The 12,166-nt window shown below is 41.6% G+C and overlaps 1 protein-coding gene across 3 annotated transcripts in view; it reads left to right on the forward strand.

Annotated features, from left to right (window-relative positions):
- LOC116429840 (uncharacterized) overlaps window positions 1–12,166 on the forward strand; it is a 295,330-nt gene that overhangs the window by 125,814 nt on the left and 157,350 nt on the right. Inside the window, exon 1 of one of the 3 annotated variants that reach the window (XM_031983217.2) lies at window positions 7,638–7,861. The exons of the other annotated variants lie outside the window; for them this stretch is intronic. The gene's annotated coding sequence lies outside the window, so the exon portion shown is untranslated. Of the gene's footprint in view, window positions 1–7,637; window positions 7,862–12,166 lie in introns of those variants that run through there. 3 annotated transcript variants of the gene reach the window in all.

The raw sequence follows: 12,166 nt of genomic DNA on the forward strand, positions 1-12,166 counted from the left end.
TAATAAATATACACTTAGTTCTTCAAACTGTGCTGTTCATTTTTACAAATAAATATTCAACACAAAGGCATTGGAACCGTGTGTATATACTTGGACGAAAATATCGTCGAAATGTGATTGAATCTCTGAGCGTTGATCGCTCCGTCCAGGCAACCTTAACCCTTTACATTCTGTAGGCTCCAATATTGCACCAGTTATAATATTAGATATTTCAATGAATCTTAAAGAAACTACCCTAAAACTATTCGATTTTCCACACACCCAAATTTTGAACTGAGAAGGAAAATAAAAGATCGAAGAACTGTTATAGCATTCTTCATTTTCGCTAGGAATACTATAAAAATTAGCCGCAGTCGCTGATAGGTTACAAAACAACCTGGAGCGTTAAGGGTTAATATTTTAACTCATGCTTACAGTATTCGCAGCTTAAATCTAGTTCAGCGTAAAATCGGCTCCATGATTGTTTCATAGATAATGCTATAAACAGCTATAACTGTCGTTGACGGTTAGATACCAGTAACAGCGAAGCAATCAAAGTTGTTAACTTAATTTCAGTTTAAACGCGACTGGCAATACCGTTGCCCACGAAATTAACACAAGAACCTTCGCCGCGAAACTGACTACTGGCACAACAAGAATCCCAGGAGTTAATTACAAAACGAGGCTGCTAAAAGTACGGATCACCTGAATAAACGAACGGGAGTCTCATAAAAGGCTGAAGCTTCCTCAAGGATTCGCCGGTGTTTAAACGGTCGTCAGACGCGTCACGTGTCAAGGTGTCTTCCGTCCGGAAATACCGATCGAATAACTGTCGCGAGTGTTGACAGAGTTGGCCGGTGAATTATCCGGTAACACGTTAAAATGCGAGGCAGCCCGTAAATCAGGGCAATAAGAGGCAAGGCTGGTTTCACATTGTAAGCCAGCGGTCCGAGCGTGTACAGGTTCGTTCTACTTACGGGGATTACTTCTAATCTCCGCGCGGAAGTGCTCATAGCCGGCGAGGTTGTTCTTTCCATTTACCACGGGGGACAGCGCGTTCTTAGCCGGTCTACCGCGGATTCCGCTTAATCCCGCCCGTTCATCAACATTTCAAAAACTCGTTACTAATGCAGCCGCGGTTTGTCGCTTAATTTCTCGAAAACCGGGACGATCGAGTCGCTCGCGGAACCGACTGGTAACGGGGGCCGGCTATCTCGGACAATGTCCGCCGTTTATGAAAGAACAATGACTCTGACAACAATCGATAAGATTGGAACGGCGGGGACGCGGATCGACGTTTTGACGGATTCGCCTGAAACATTCACGGTAATAGGCAGCAGACGGAAATTGCCGCGATAAAAGCCGTGCCCGCGCGTCGATACCGTTCCTCTTTCATAATTACTTCGATGCGAAACACAATTTCGTTGTGACAGTTGAATAAACGCGTCGCTGGCCGGATACGCGCCAGTATAATTCAACGCTATAACGAGCACGTAAATGAATGATAGAAATGCGGAATCGATCGAAATTAACCCTCTTCCACCGACTTCCTATCTTCCTCTTGCAATTATTCGAGATAACAGACGTTTCCCCGTGAAACTGCCGAGGAAACTGATTTACCGATACTCGAATCGAAACACAGGCCATTCGAGATACTAATAAATATTCCGTTACAGTTCCTATATACAAAAATTAAATGAAACACTTGACAAAAGTCAAACCTCTCGAAACTCTCGCCGATCGTCGTCGCGAAACCTACGTCCTCGTCGAAGGTTCCAGTCACAGTTTCAAGTTTCAATCGGATTACATTCCGTCAATTCGTTTGTTCCAATTGAAACACGTTCACTTCGCCGAACCGATTTAACGTGCTACACCTACGGAACTACCGCAGATTCTCGCATACGCTCGCAAGTACGCACAGATTCTCGCGGAATAGCGGTTCAGCGCCGATCGAGATCGCGGCCCGTCGTGATTCCCGCATAAAAATGCTGTTACCGGTACGCTTTATCGCCAGGACTTGAAGTTTAATGCGGCGAAGGGGTGAAAGGGGGCCGCGGCGGCGTCGGCGACGTCACGGCCGCCCGCTCTACGAGCCCGACCGTCAATACCTTAAGAGAATTTTATAGGCTACTCGGCCGCTGCTTATTTCAGACGGACGGAGATGGAATGCTTAAGCCTCCGCCCAGGGAAACTTGCTGTTTCACTCGTACCCTCTCCGCATAGGTTAAACGCGCCGTTTTCCGAGACTTGTTCCCTGCATAAACGCGGCCGACCGCGGCCGATTCAGATATTCCTGCTGAAAGGCATTCACCTTTTTACAATTCGGCCGTATGGAGTCAATCTCGCGACGGATCTTCGCGGTTTTTATTTAATTCCGTTGTAACATTTGCTTGAGAATATTGACTGAATTCACATAACCAAGACCTTTTGCAATTCCGGTTTATGGAAACAATCTTGCGAGAGATCTTCGTGGTTTTTATGTAATTTCGTTGTAATATTTTCGGATATTGGATAAATTGACCTTACCGAGACCTTTTTCACGATTCGAGTTTATGGAATCAGTCTCGTGAGAGATCTTCGTGGTTTTTATGTAATTTCGTTGTAACATTTGCGAATATTGGCTAAATTGACCTTACGGAGACCTTCTTCACAATTCCAGTTTATGGAATCAATCTCGTGAGAAATCTTCGTGGTTTTCAATTAATTTCCTTTTAGCATTTCCTTGCGAATATTGACTAATTTGACTTAACCAAGACCTTTTTCAGAATTCGGGTTTATGAAATCAATCTCGTGAGAGATCTTCGCAGATTTTAATTAATCTCGTTTTAGCATTTCCTTACGGATATTGACATCCGGTACTGAGCTGAAGGTACCGCATCGCTTTTACGTATTCGTTTTGGGACATATTAACTCGGCGCGAAAGTAATTGCGGTTTTAAATCAGCTTTACAGCTGAGTATCTCGGTTCAGGATGCACTTCATTAATTATTAAAGCAGTTCCCGCTGGTTTATCATCTGTTCTGAATTCGCGCAATAAAATCCCTAGAATTTGCTTTTCCCTTTATCTTCGTGAAAGTGGTGCCGTAAGTAGAGAACACTTGACAGCGAGAATAAGAGCTCTCGAAAGTCGATGGAGCGAATTTTACGACTCATAATGATGCACTAGGCGAACGTGGCTATGTTACATTTATTTCATCCTTTAACCCCTTGGCTTTACTTCCGCAACTAAGCTCATGTAATATTTTACTATCGACAATTTGGAAGAAATGCAACAAAATTTTCCATTCCACTTCAAATGTAAATTTCATTTGAATATAATACATTGATAATAGCAAAATATTTGTTTGTTTTGATCCGTGGGTGAACAACATTGATTGTTGTTAAATTAGTCTAGAAATCTTCATCACGAGTCTCACTCGTCATTGTACAATCCAGCATATTCCTACGAAAACTAGAATCTATTTCGATACACTTCCTCCAGACATTCAAAGATCTCTACTCTCCGCTTCCAAATTATCCTTAAAATCATTCGATTCACTGTATAAAATAACTATCCTCCTTTCTGAACTCTAAGCCTATAAACAGACAAGATCTCTCAATCCCCCACTATCGAACATCCAAAACACCGCAGCCCAATTGTAGTATCTAGAATTCTTAGCGTAGGTTAAGGTATTTTTAAACCTTTGCACTCGAGAGGTGACTCTCAGTCACCACTTGATTCGATATAACAAAATTACAAAGTGTTATATATAATATTAAGTTCCGTATAATGCATCGATATGCGAAATATTTCTGTAAAATAGCTTTGTTTCTTAATTTACGTATGTTTTCTGATTAGTTCGTTGCAAATAATGTCATCTACGTCTCATAGGAAAGAGTCTAATGTTTCTAGTGAAAAGCTTCCGAGTGCAAAGGGTTAACGCTAGGTTTACGGTCATTTATCGTACAGTTTATTCTATTGTTCCTGCGGAAGTTGCTATGCGTTCATTTAGCTTTTGGAAATTGTAGATGTAGAAATAGACGATCAGGATTCATATTCGTGTAATTGGATCAACGAAAACCGATTGAAACATTTACCAAATAATGTTCATAAAATTCAATCTGCGTCAAGTTGACGCGTTCCGTAAACCTAGTGTTAATATCGAAGAAGGGAACATTTTCATTTTGGGAAACTCGAATATTATTTCGGTGACTGTTGCACTTCTAATAGACGGTACTTTTAATACTCAGCTATTTCGATTCTATCATTCCTCAAATCCCGGAGTTCCCATTCGATCGTTCGCTATAATTAATCTCAATCCCCACGAAAACGAAGCATTACCCGCAGGGACCGGGTTCGTGCGAGTTCGTCGAGTAAATCGTTCGATAAAAGTCGTAGGCGGTTCCCATCGGCGCGCGATCGTCCGTTGAAAAGGCCGGTAATTGTTTAAACGCGACTCCCTCTAATTCCGGCGCTATCGTCCGTTACGATTCCACCTGATAGTCGCGTTTAAGGGCGCAGATCGAACGATAAGGGCGCCCGTTGGCGAACTTGAGGCGAGAAACCGGCTGTTCGAGGGTCTTCCTTCGGTGCAGCAACAGTTTAGATGATCTCGCTGATCGATACCGTGGCCAAGTTAAGTTCGGATCCGACGTTCAACGTTTCTAAGCGAAAATTCGCGTGGTGGCTCATGGAATAACATTAACACTAGAACTACCAGTCAAAATGACTGGTTTCGATCGTTTTGTTTCGCAATTATTGGTATCTTAAAATTGAATATCTGAAATGATCTTGAAAATAAATAGCTTCACTTGAATACTATAATGAATGTCTGAAGAAACCGAAAATAATCTACTGTCAGAATTTTTATAGGGATTACATATCAATCGTTTTAAATCCGCAGTTCCAGTGTTAAAGAGCGACTCACATTATCAATTCGCTAAGAATTCTTTCTTTATTGTCTTTCATGAACAGTATACTTAACCCTTTACGGACGAAGATTCTTCAAAGTGCACAAAACCTTCAGCAGATAATATAATGATATCTCGTATGCTCAAGCAATATAGGAAAAGGAAACTATGCATTGATCCCTTGCTGTTTGAGTTACTAAATCATTCGTTCGCAACTCAGTATTCGAAATATGAAAGTTTGATCTCGGCAAAACGTCGACACATCTACTTACAACTCATGTATGTAACGCTTGATATTTACTAAGGATATCAAGTAAATACTATTGTAATGTCAAGTATCCGCTCGCTTGTCTTAACACTAAAACTACCGAGCACTTCAATTGACTTTTGAAAATTTCGCTATAGAAACTCCAAGAGTGCATCTGTTCAGACTTTAATTGATTTACAATTCAATTTGCGTAGTGCTAAATGAATTTCTTTAATAATTTCTCAGAGAAACATTTGTCTTTCTAATAATTACAAAAAGACATCAGACATGGGTCATTTGACCCCTCTGGTAGTTTTAGGGTTAAGATTCTTCGTTCGGTGCTAACGAAACTTTGCGCACAAGAGGTCCAGCATTTACTTTTACTGGTGTATCGCGCCTAAGGAGCGGCGCGATAACGAAAGAAGCTGAAGCGACGCTAGCCACACAGGCAAATATCCTTCCGCGGGAAACTTCAAAGTAACTGGAATCGCTGGATGGTCTGGGAAGCCGGCGCGCGAGACAGGTTGCTCGCGATTGTATGACTTCCCGCGAGCCAGACTAATTTGATGGAGCCATAATCGAAAGGGGCGCGGAGGGGAGACGCGGATACTGCAGTTGTAACCGGCATCTTTGTCGAGCGACTGTTCTTATCATCGACGTCGTGACTTTTCAGCAATTTGCGTTATAGTGTATCTGTCGACTTTGCCATTTGATTTGACCGAACAAAATGATCAAATTTAGAATTCAATTCATGCAAAGGGTTAAGTCTGTTGGTAATCTCTTATTAACTTAAGAATTTCCGAGTCCTTGGTTACGAGAATATCCAAGACTGTGGATGATTGATCATTTTAACACTAGAACTACCGAGGATTTAATACGATTGATATGTAATCCCTATAAAAATTCTAACAGTAGATTATTTTCGGTTTCTTCAGACATTCATTATAATACTCAAATGAAACTATTTATTTTCAAAATCATTCCGAATATTCAATGCTTCGAAGATATCAATAATTGCTAAACAAAAAAATCGAAACCAGTCATTTTGACTGGTACGGTAGTTCTAGTGTCGAAGATTTTGGAAATCGTCAAGGCAGACGTTCGGCGGAGACGTCAAGTGACTTGTTCACGAACATGTCGCTAGGTGGGAATAATTTCTATAAATTTCTCGGTGCTGCGTGGTCGGAAATAAAATGTCGCGCACGATAGCGATAATCAGAACACGTATATTTTTGTTAATTAGGAGGTTCATGGACTATTTTAAGCAGGCTGGAATTACAGTTTTCTTTGACGAGTCGGAGAGGAGTTCGTTAGATTGTAAATGATACAAAGACCGTTAAGACACGATGAACTGTTTGTTTCGGTGTGTTTTAAGTTCTCGGCTTTATGTCACCGTGAATACGCGGAATGCCATGATAATTCTGATGATAATATTAAACTGCGCTTCTGGGACATTTTGTGCGGTACGATGTCGTAACGCTAGTGAATATTCTAGCTCGCTAAATAATGTACCGCATCCATTAATATATAGGAAATGTATACAATAGTTATACATAGCTTACTGATATTATGAATTTCAATTTTATTATGCAAGAGCTGCCGCTCGCCAAACCTTGACCACCATAAATTCATAGAGAATCGGGATCGTAAACCACCCTTAGGTCATCCCTTGCCACAAACCTTCTCACCCTCGTCGTTCCGTTCCACGTCTTCCTCCGCTAACTTCATTCCTACCTTCAGGCTATCTACAAAGTGCTCACTGCCAAAAATAATCTCGAGGTAACCCGTCACTCCTGAACATCAATTAATAACCTGCAAAATATCTGTCAATCAACAAACGAACCGGTTTCCAACGTTACTCATTCAAAACTCAAACATAAAGCACCACTCTCCATCCGACACACACTTTTCAAACACGATATTCCAACGGTTGAATCGAAAACTCCACGTTAGCTCCAATTAATTCATAGTCAACCAACTATTCATAATCGAGCTATTCACTGCCACTCGATCCATCGATCACTTCCACTCGAACACCGATAAGGCGACTCGTAAGAACTCCAAACACCCGAATCAGAGGAACAAGATAATCAAACGATAAACTCGAAAAGGCTGCAAAAAGGGGAATCCCCGCGAAACCGAGGGTTGTTTCGTAACGAGGGCCAGGCTAGGCAAGAAGGGAACACCGAAAGAGGAACGGTGCTCGTCGGCTAGGAAAATCCCTAGGAAAATCCTCTCAACGGTAGCAGAGGATCCCAGAGGGGGTCTCGAGCAGCAGCAGCAGCAGCAGCAGCAGATCGAAGGCTCGAACTTTTCTCGAGGCGGGCTGGAGAACGCGTGACTGCAACGTATCCCCGGCGCGGGGTGAAAGAAGAACAGCGGGGCGTGGGACGAGGGAAAGGGTTGCTCTCGGCGTGCAGTCAGCCATCCACCCCACGCCATCCAGCCGGTCGGCCAACCACGCAGTAGGGAGAGTCAGCGACGAGTCAGACGGCCGACCGAGCGAGCGAGCGAGCGCCAGTCTAGCGTGGGCGCACGTCGCGGCACCACGTGCGCGGCCCGTGATCCTTCGACCCGATCCGCGACGGTTCCCCGAGTTCGGTGATCTCTAACCAGGAATATCTCGATCGACCCCGCGCAGAACGATCGATCTCCTCCTTTCTTACTCAAAGTGACTGGTGATTTGTGATACGAAACGGGAGCAATTGTGTGAGAAGCTTCGGAGCCCGGGATCATTGGGAAGGAGGTAATTGCGCTGGAGGATTTATTAAACTCTGTAACGTCGTTAGACGGAGCTGTATGGGATAATGATTGATCTTGGTGAAGTTTGCATGGGATATTTTGGAGGACGAGTGGATACGTATAGTGTTCCGATGGAGTTTTCGGTATCGAGTAACATCGATCTACGCGAGGACCGCGTGTGAATATGTCAGATTTGTTTTCATGACGGTCGTAGTCATTCAAGGCTTTTCTGTGGTTATAGTTGCAGACCTTAGGGGTCAGTATCTATACGTCTCTGACGCGTAGCTGCTACGACGATGACACGCTTGTAAGACACTTTCGTTGAACAGTTTTCACTTGGGAGCTTCGAATGACTATAACGCGACAGACTGATTCTAGAGCTCGAGGATCGAGGTGAAGGCCAAAGCCACGGGTTTTCATTAAGGAATCGCGCGGAGCGTTTTTACGAGGCGGACGCAACGGGTGTAACGAATTTCGCCGGTCCATTTCCGGGGTTTGATTAGGAAACGCGTCGATTTGTATCGGGGAGCCGTGTCGCGGTTTTCGTTTTGCTCGCCGTGATGGAAGGCACGGGGTGTGATGGATGCGCCCGTCCCGGAGTTACGTGACCGTTCCATTTCCTTTTTACCACGGTGGAATGGCAGCCGACCGTCGTTGAACGGTTTTCTTGCGGGAGTTGCCGGAATGCGGTTCTGTTTGATCGGCTGCTGAATCAGTCAGGGTTCATCGTTCGAGAGTTTCGGAATTCCGATGAACTGCGGAGAGGAAGCTGGCGTTGGCCGACGAATGAATCGAGTGTTCGATAGTTTCTTTTTATTTGAATTACTCCCTGAACTTGGGACGTGTATACTTTTTAAGGAGGATTACAAGTGATTAGATTAGATTAGATTAGATTAGAGATATTAGAAATTTCAAGTATTGGTTCGTGCATGAGGATTTTTTGAAATATTCGAAATCAGCGAAGGAAGCTGAATTAAATATCGAGATTCTTAAACTTTGAACTCTGTAGGCTTCAACATTGCAGGAATAATATTAGATATTTTAATCTTAAAGAAACTACCTTACAATTATTAGATTCTCCACATATTCAAATTTTGCACTAAGAAAATAAAAGATCTGAGAAATGTTATAACATTTCTCATTTTCGCTAGGGATTAACCCTTTGAACTCTGTAGGCTCCAATATTGCACCAGTTCTAATATTACATTTAATGAATCTTAAAGAATCTACCCTAAAATTATTCGATTTTCCACACATCCGAATTTAGTACCAAGAAAATAAAAGATCTGAGAAATGTTATAGCATTTTTCATTTTGCTATTGATACTATAAAAATTAGTCGCAGTTGCTGATCACAAACCATCTGGAGTGCTAAGGGTTGAATACTAGGAGGAAGTTTTGAACCTTTAACCCTTCGCACTCAGAAGTTTTTCATTAGAAATATTTTAACGTTTTCTGATGAGATAGAGAGGATATTTTGTGAAACTAACTCGAAATCACACTTACATCGAGGGACAAAGCTATTTTGTTTGAATATTCCTCAAATTGATGCATTCTACAAAGTGTAATATTAAGTATCAAATTTTATACTTTTACTGTATGAAATCAATTGGTGAGCGAGATGCACCTCTCGAGTGCAAAGGGTTAATTATTCGAATAATTCAATTATTGGTTCACAGCTTCGCATCGTAGATACTAAACGTTGATACTGCCAATATATCGACTTCGTCTCCGAAGAATTAGATTAAAAATCCTCGAGGTTCGTTTATCGCTGACCTCTACTACTTACATATTCAACAAAATGTACGCAGTTTCAAAGGGAACTTTCATCCATCTGCAGGAAACTTTACAAATGCAATACCGACCACATTCTCCAGGCGTGCCGTAGATTTCAATCTTCGGAATCGTGGAAATATACAGAATCGTGTTAGAAAGAAGAAAGGCTCCCCATTGCTCGACTCGTGCCACTTGTTCCCCGACACTCCCCACATATTTCTCGATAACCACGCAGCTGCGGGTGCTATCACTCTCGATCAGCGGTATCGGCAGCAGAAGCATGCCTCCCGCAGGAAAATTTCCGTGCTGACTCGCCTTAAATTTCGAGGACGCGAAACAAGGTGGAGAGACGATTCTGATCGGTCAAAGTTCCCGCTGACGGTTCCGCGCGGCCCGTCAGGGGACGATCGCATCGCGTGATTCGAGTTTATTACACGCAGCCTCGGGGGCCGAGATAAAAATACGAACGCGAGGCTCACGTTCCTTCAGTCCATTACGCTTTCAACACTGACACAGTTTCTTCACTTTTTGAGGGTTTAGCTCAGTATGTCTCAACCTTTTTTTCGGATCCTTTCAGATACTGTCGCATCTCGAATATCTTCCTTTTATTGTAAACTTTCTATAGTAAAAGGATCGTGTAACATATTACGATATCAATAATTTATCACCAATTTTCGTGATATTTTGACAAACATTTCGATGAAGCGATAGATGTCAATATTTTTACTATTTTTCTTTCGTTCGTTTAATTTTATATCAATTCTTATATCGTTCGATTAAGTTTTCCAGTTCGTATCTTCAGCTTTTTATTGTGATATTTTGACAAACATTTCGATGAAGCGACAGATGTTAATATTTTTACTATTTTTCTTTCGTTCGTTTAATTTTATATCAATTCTTATATCGTTCGATTAAGTTTTCCAGTTCGTATCTTCAGCTTTTTATTGTGATATTTTGACAAACATTTCGATGAAGCGACAGATGTCAACATTTTAACTATTTTTCTTTCGTTCATTTAATTTTATATCAATTCTTATATCCGACTAAGTTTTTCAATTTTTCTCTTCCCTTCTGTTTCTGTTTCCACTAAGAAAAATTGATCATCTAATTAGATTATCTCTATTTTGTAGTCTATTTGACTAGTTAACCCCTTGTCCTACGATTTATTTCTTAGCAATCATCGATGCACTCTATCGTGAATAATTCATCAGGAATCGACACAATTTTCACGCGTAGTCTATGTATGCGTTTACTTCGACGGTTAATGGTTAATAACAGAAACGTAATATTTAATTTACGGTTGAAAGATATAAGTAACACTTAGATTTTTCAAAATCGGTTCGAACTCTTCCTCACGAGTCTGACACGATATTGTAGACGACGGAATTAATAGAAAGTTCTAATCGCTGCTCGTTCTGAAGGAAGCTTCACATTGGGAAACACTGATTCGTACGATTTTTGTCATGGGGCTATGATCTACGACGATCGCGTTACCAACTCTTGAATGTCTCCGGCTCGCGGAGAGTCGTTCGTTTTTCGAATCATTTGAATGCCTGGCACGCGGTGACCGCGGCCATGCGGAGTCGCACGCGAGAACGCAATTCTAGAGCAACGGGCCGAGGTCCCTTCCGCGTGCTCCTTCGCCGACGAATCGAAACCGTTATCGATTGTGACGCTCTTTCGCGGCTTCTCGGCTGAAGGGACGGATTAGACCGGCTTCCGAGTACTTCCTTTCGGAGACATGGGAATAATACAGCGCGGAGGAGATTAACCTTCATACACTTCCAAGGTATTTTTCTGAAATCCGAGCTAGCTGGGCTTACCGTGAAACCGGACGTGTCTCGCACTTGGAAATTGTGGAATTTAAAGTACACTCGAATAAAGTGTATGCTACAGAATATCATATTAAATGATAATTCATTATTTTACTCGCACTTACTAGTGAAAGGGCTATAGAAGATATAAGATTATCTTTACAAATCATTATATTAAATGATAATTCATTATTTTACTCGCACTTACTAGTGAAAGGGCTATAGAAGATATAAGATTATCTCTACAAATCATTATATTAAATGATAATTCATTATTTTACTCGGATTTACTAGTGAAAGAGATGTAGAAAATATAAGATTATCTCTACAAAGTAACGAAAATGCCATTTAGTGAAGTATTTAATTTATTATTAATCACTTGCGATCCAGTAGAACTTGGGTTTCGTTAATTAGCCTTAATACGCGTTCCTCGGTACTGGGAAAATTAAAAAATTATGCTTACTCCGAACAAAAAACTTAATTACGCTGTAATTAGACTTAATGGGCCACGAGGAATTTCTATGGTGCCTTTCGCGGTACTCTGGATTGCCAGCTTTGTATTTACACGCGGATTATTTAGAAACCGTGAATTTAATCCTTTCCTTGTTTATCGTGCACAAAGTGGGAGGAAAATACGGGAGCAAGGTATCATCATCGTTAATGAAAGTGGACGTTGTTATTTCACGATGAAACTCGCAGAGTCGTAAGAATTAATTCCCA

This window comes from Nomia melanderi, chromosome 1, assembly GCF_051020985.1.
Source record: "Nomia melanderi isolate GNS246 chromosome 1, iyNomMela1, whole genome shotgun sequence".
Taxonomy (NCBI): Eukaryota; Metazoa; Arthropoda; class Insecta; order Hymenoptera; family Halictidae; genus Nomia; species Nomia melanderi.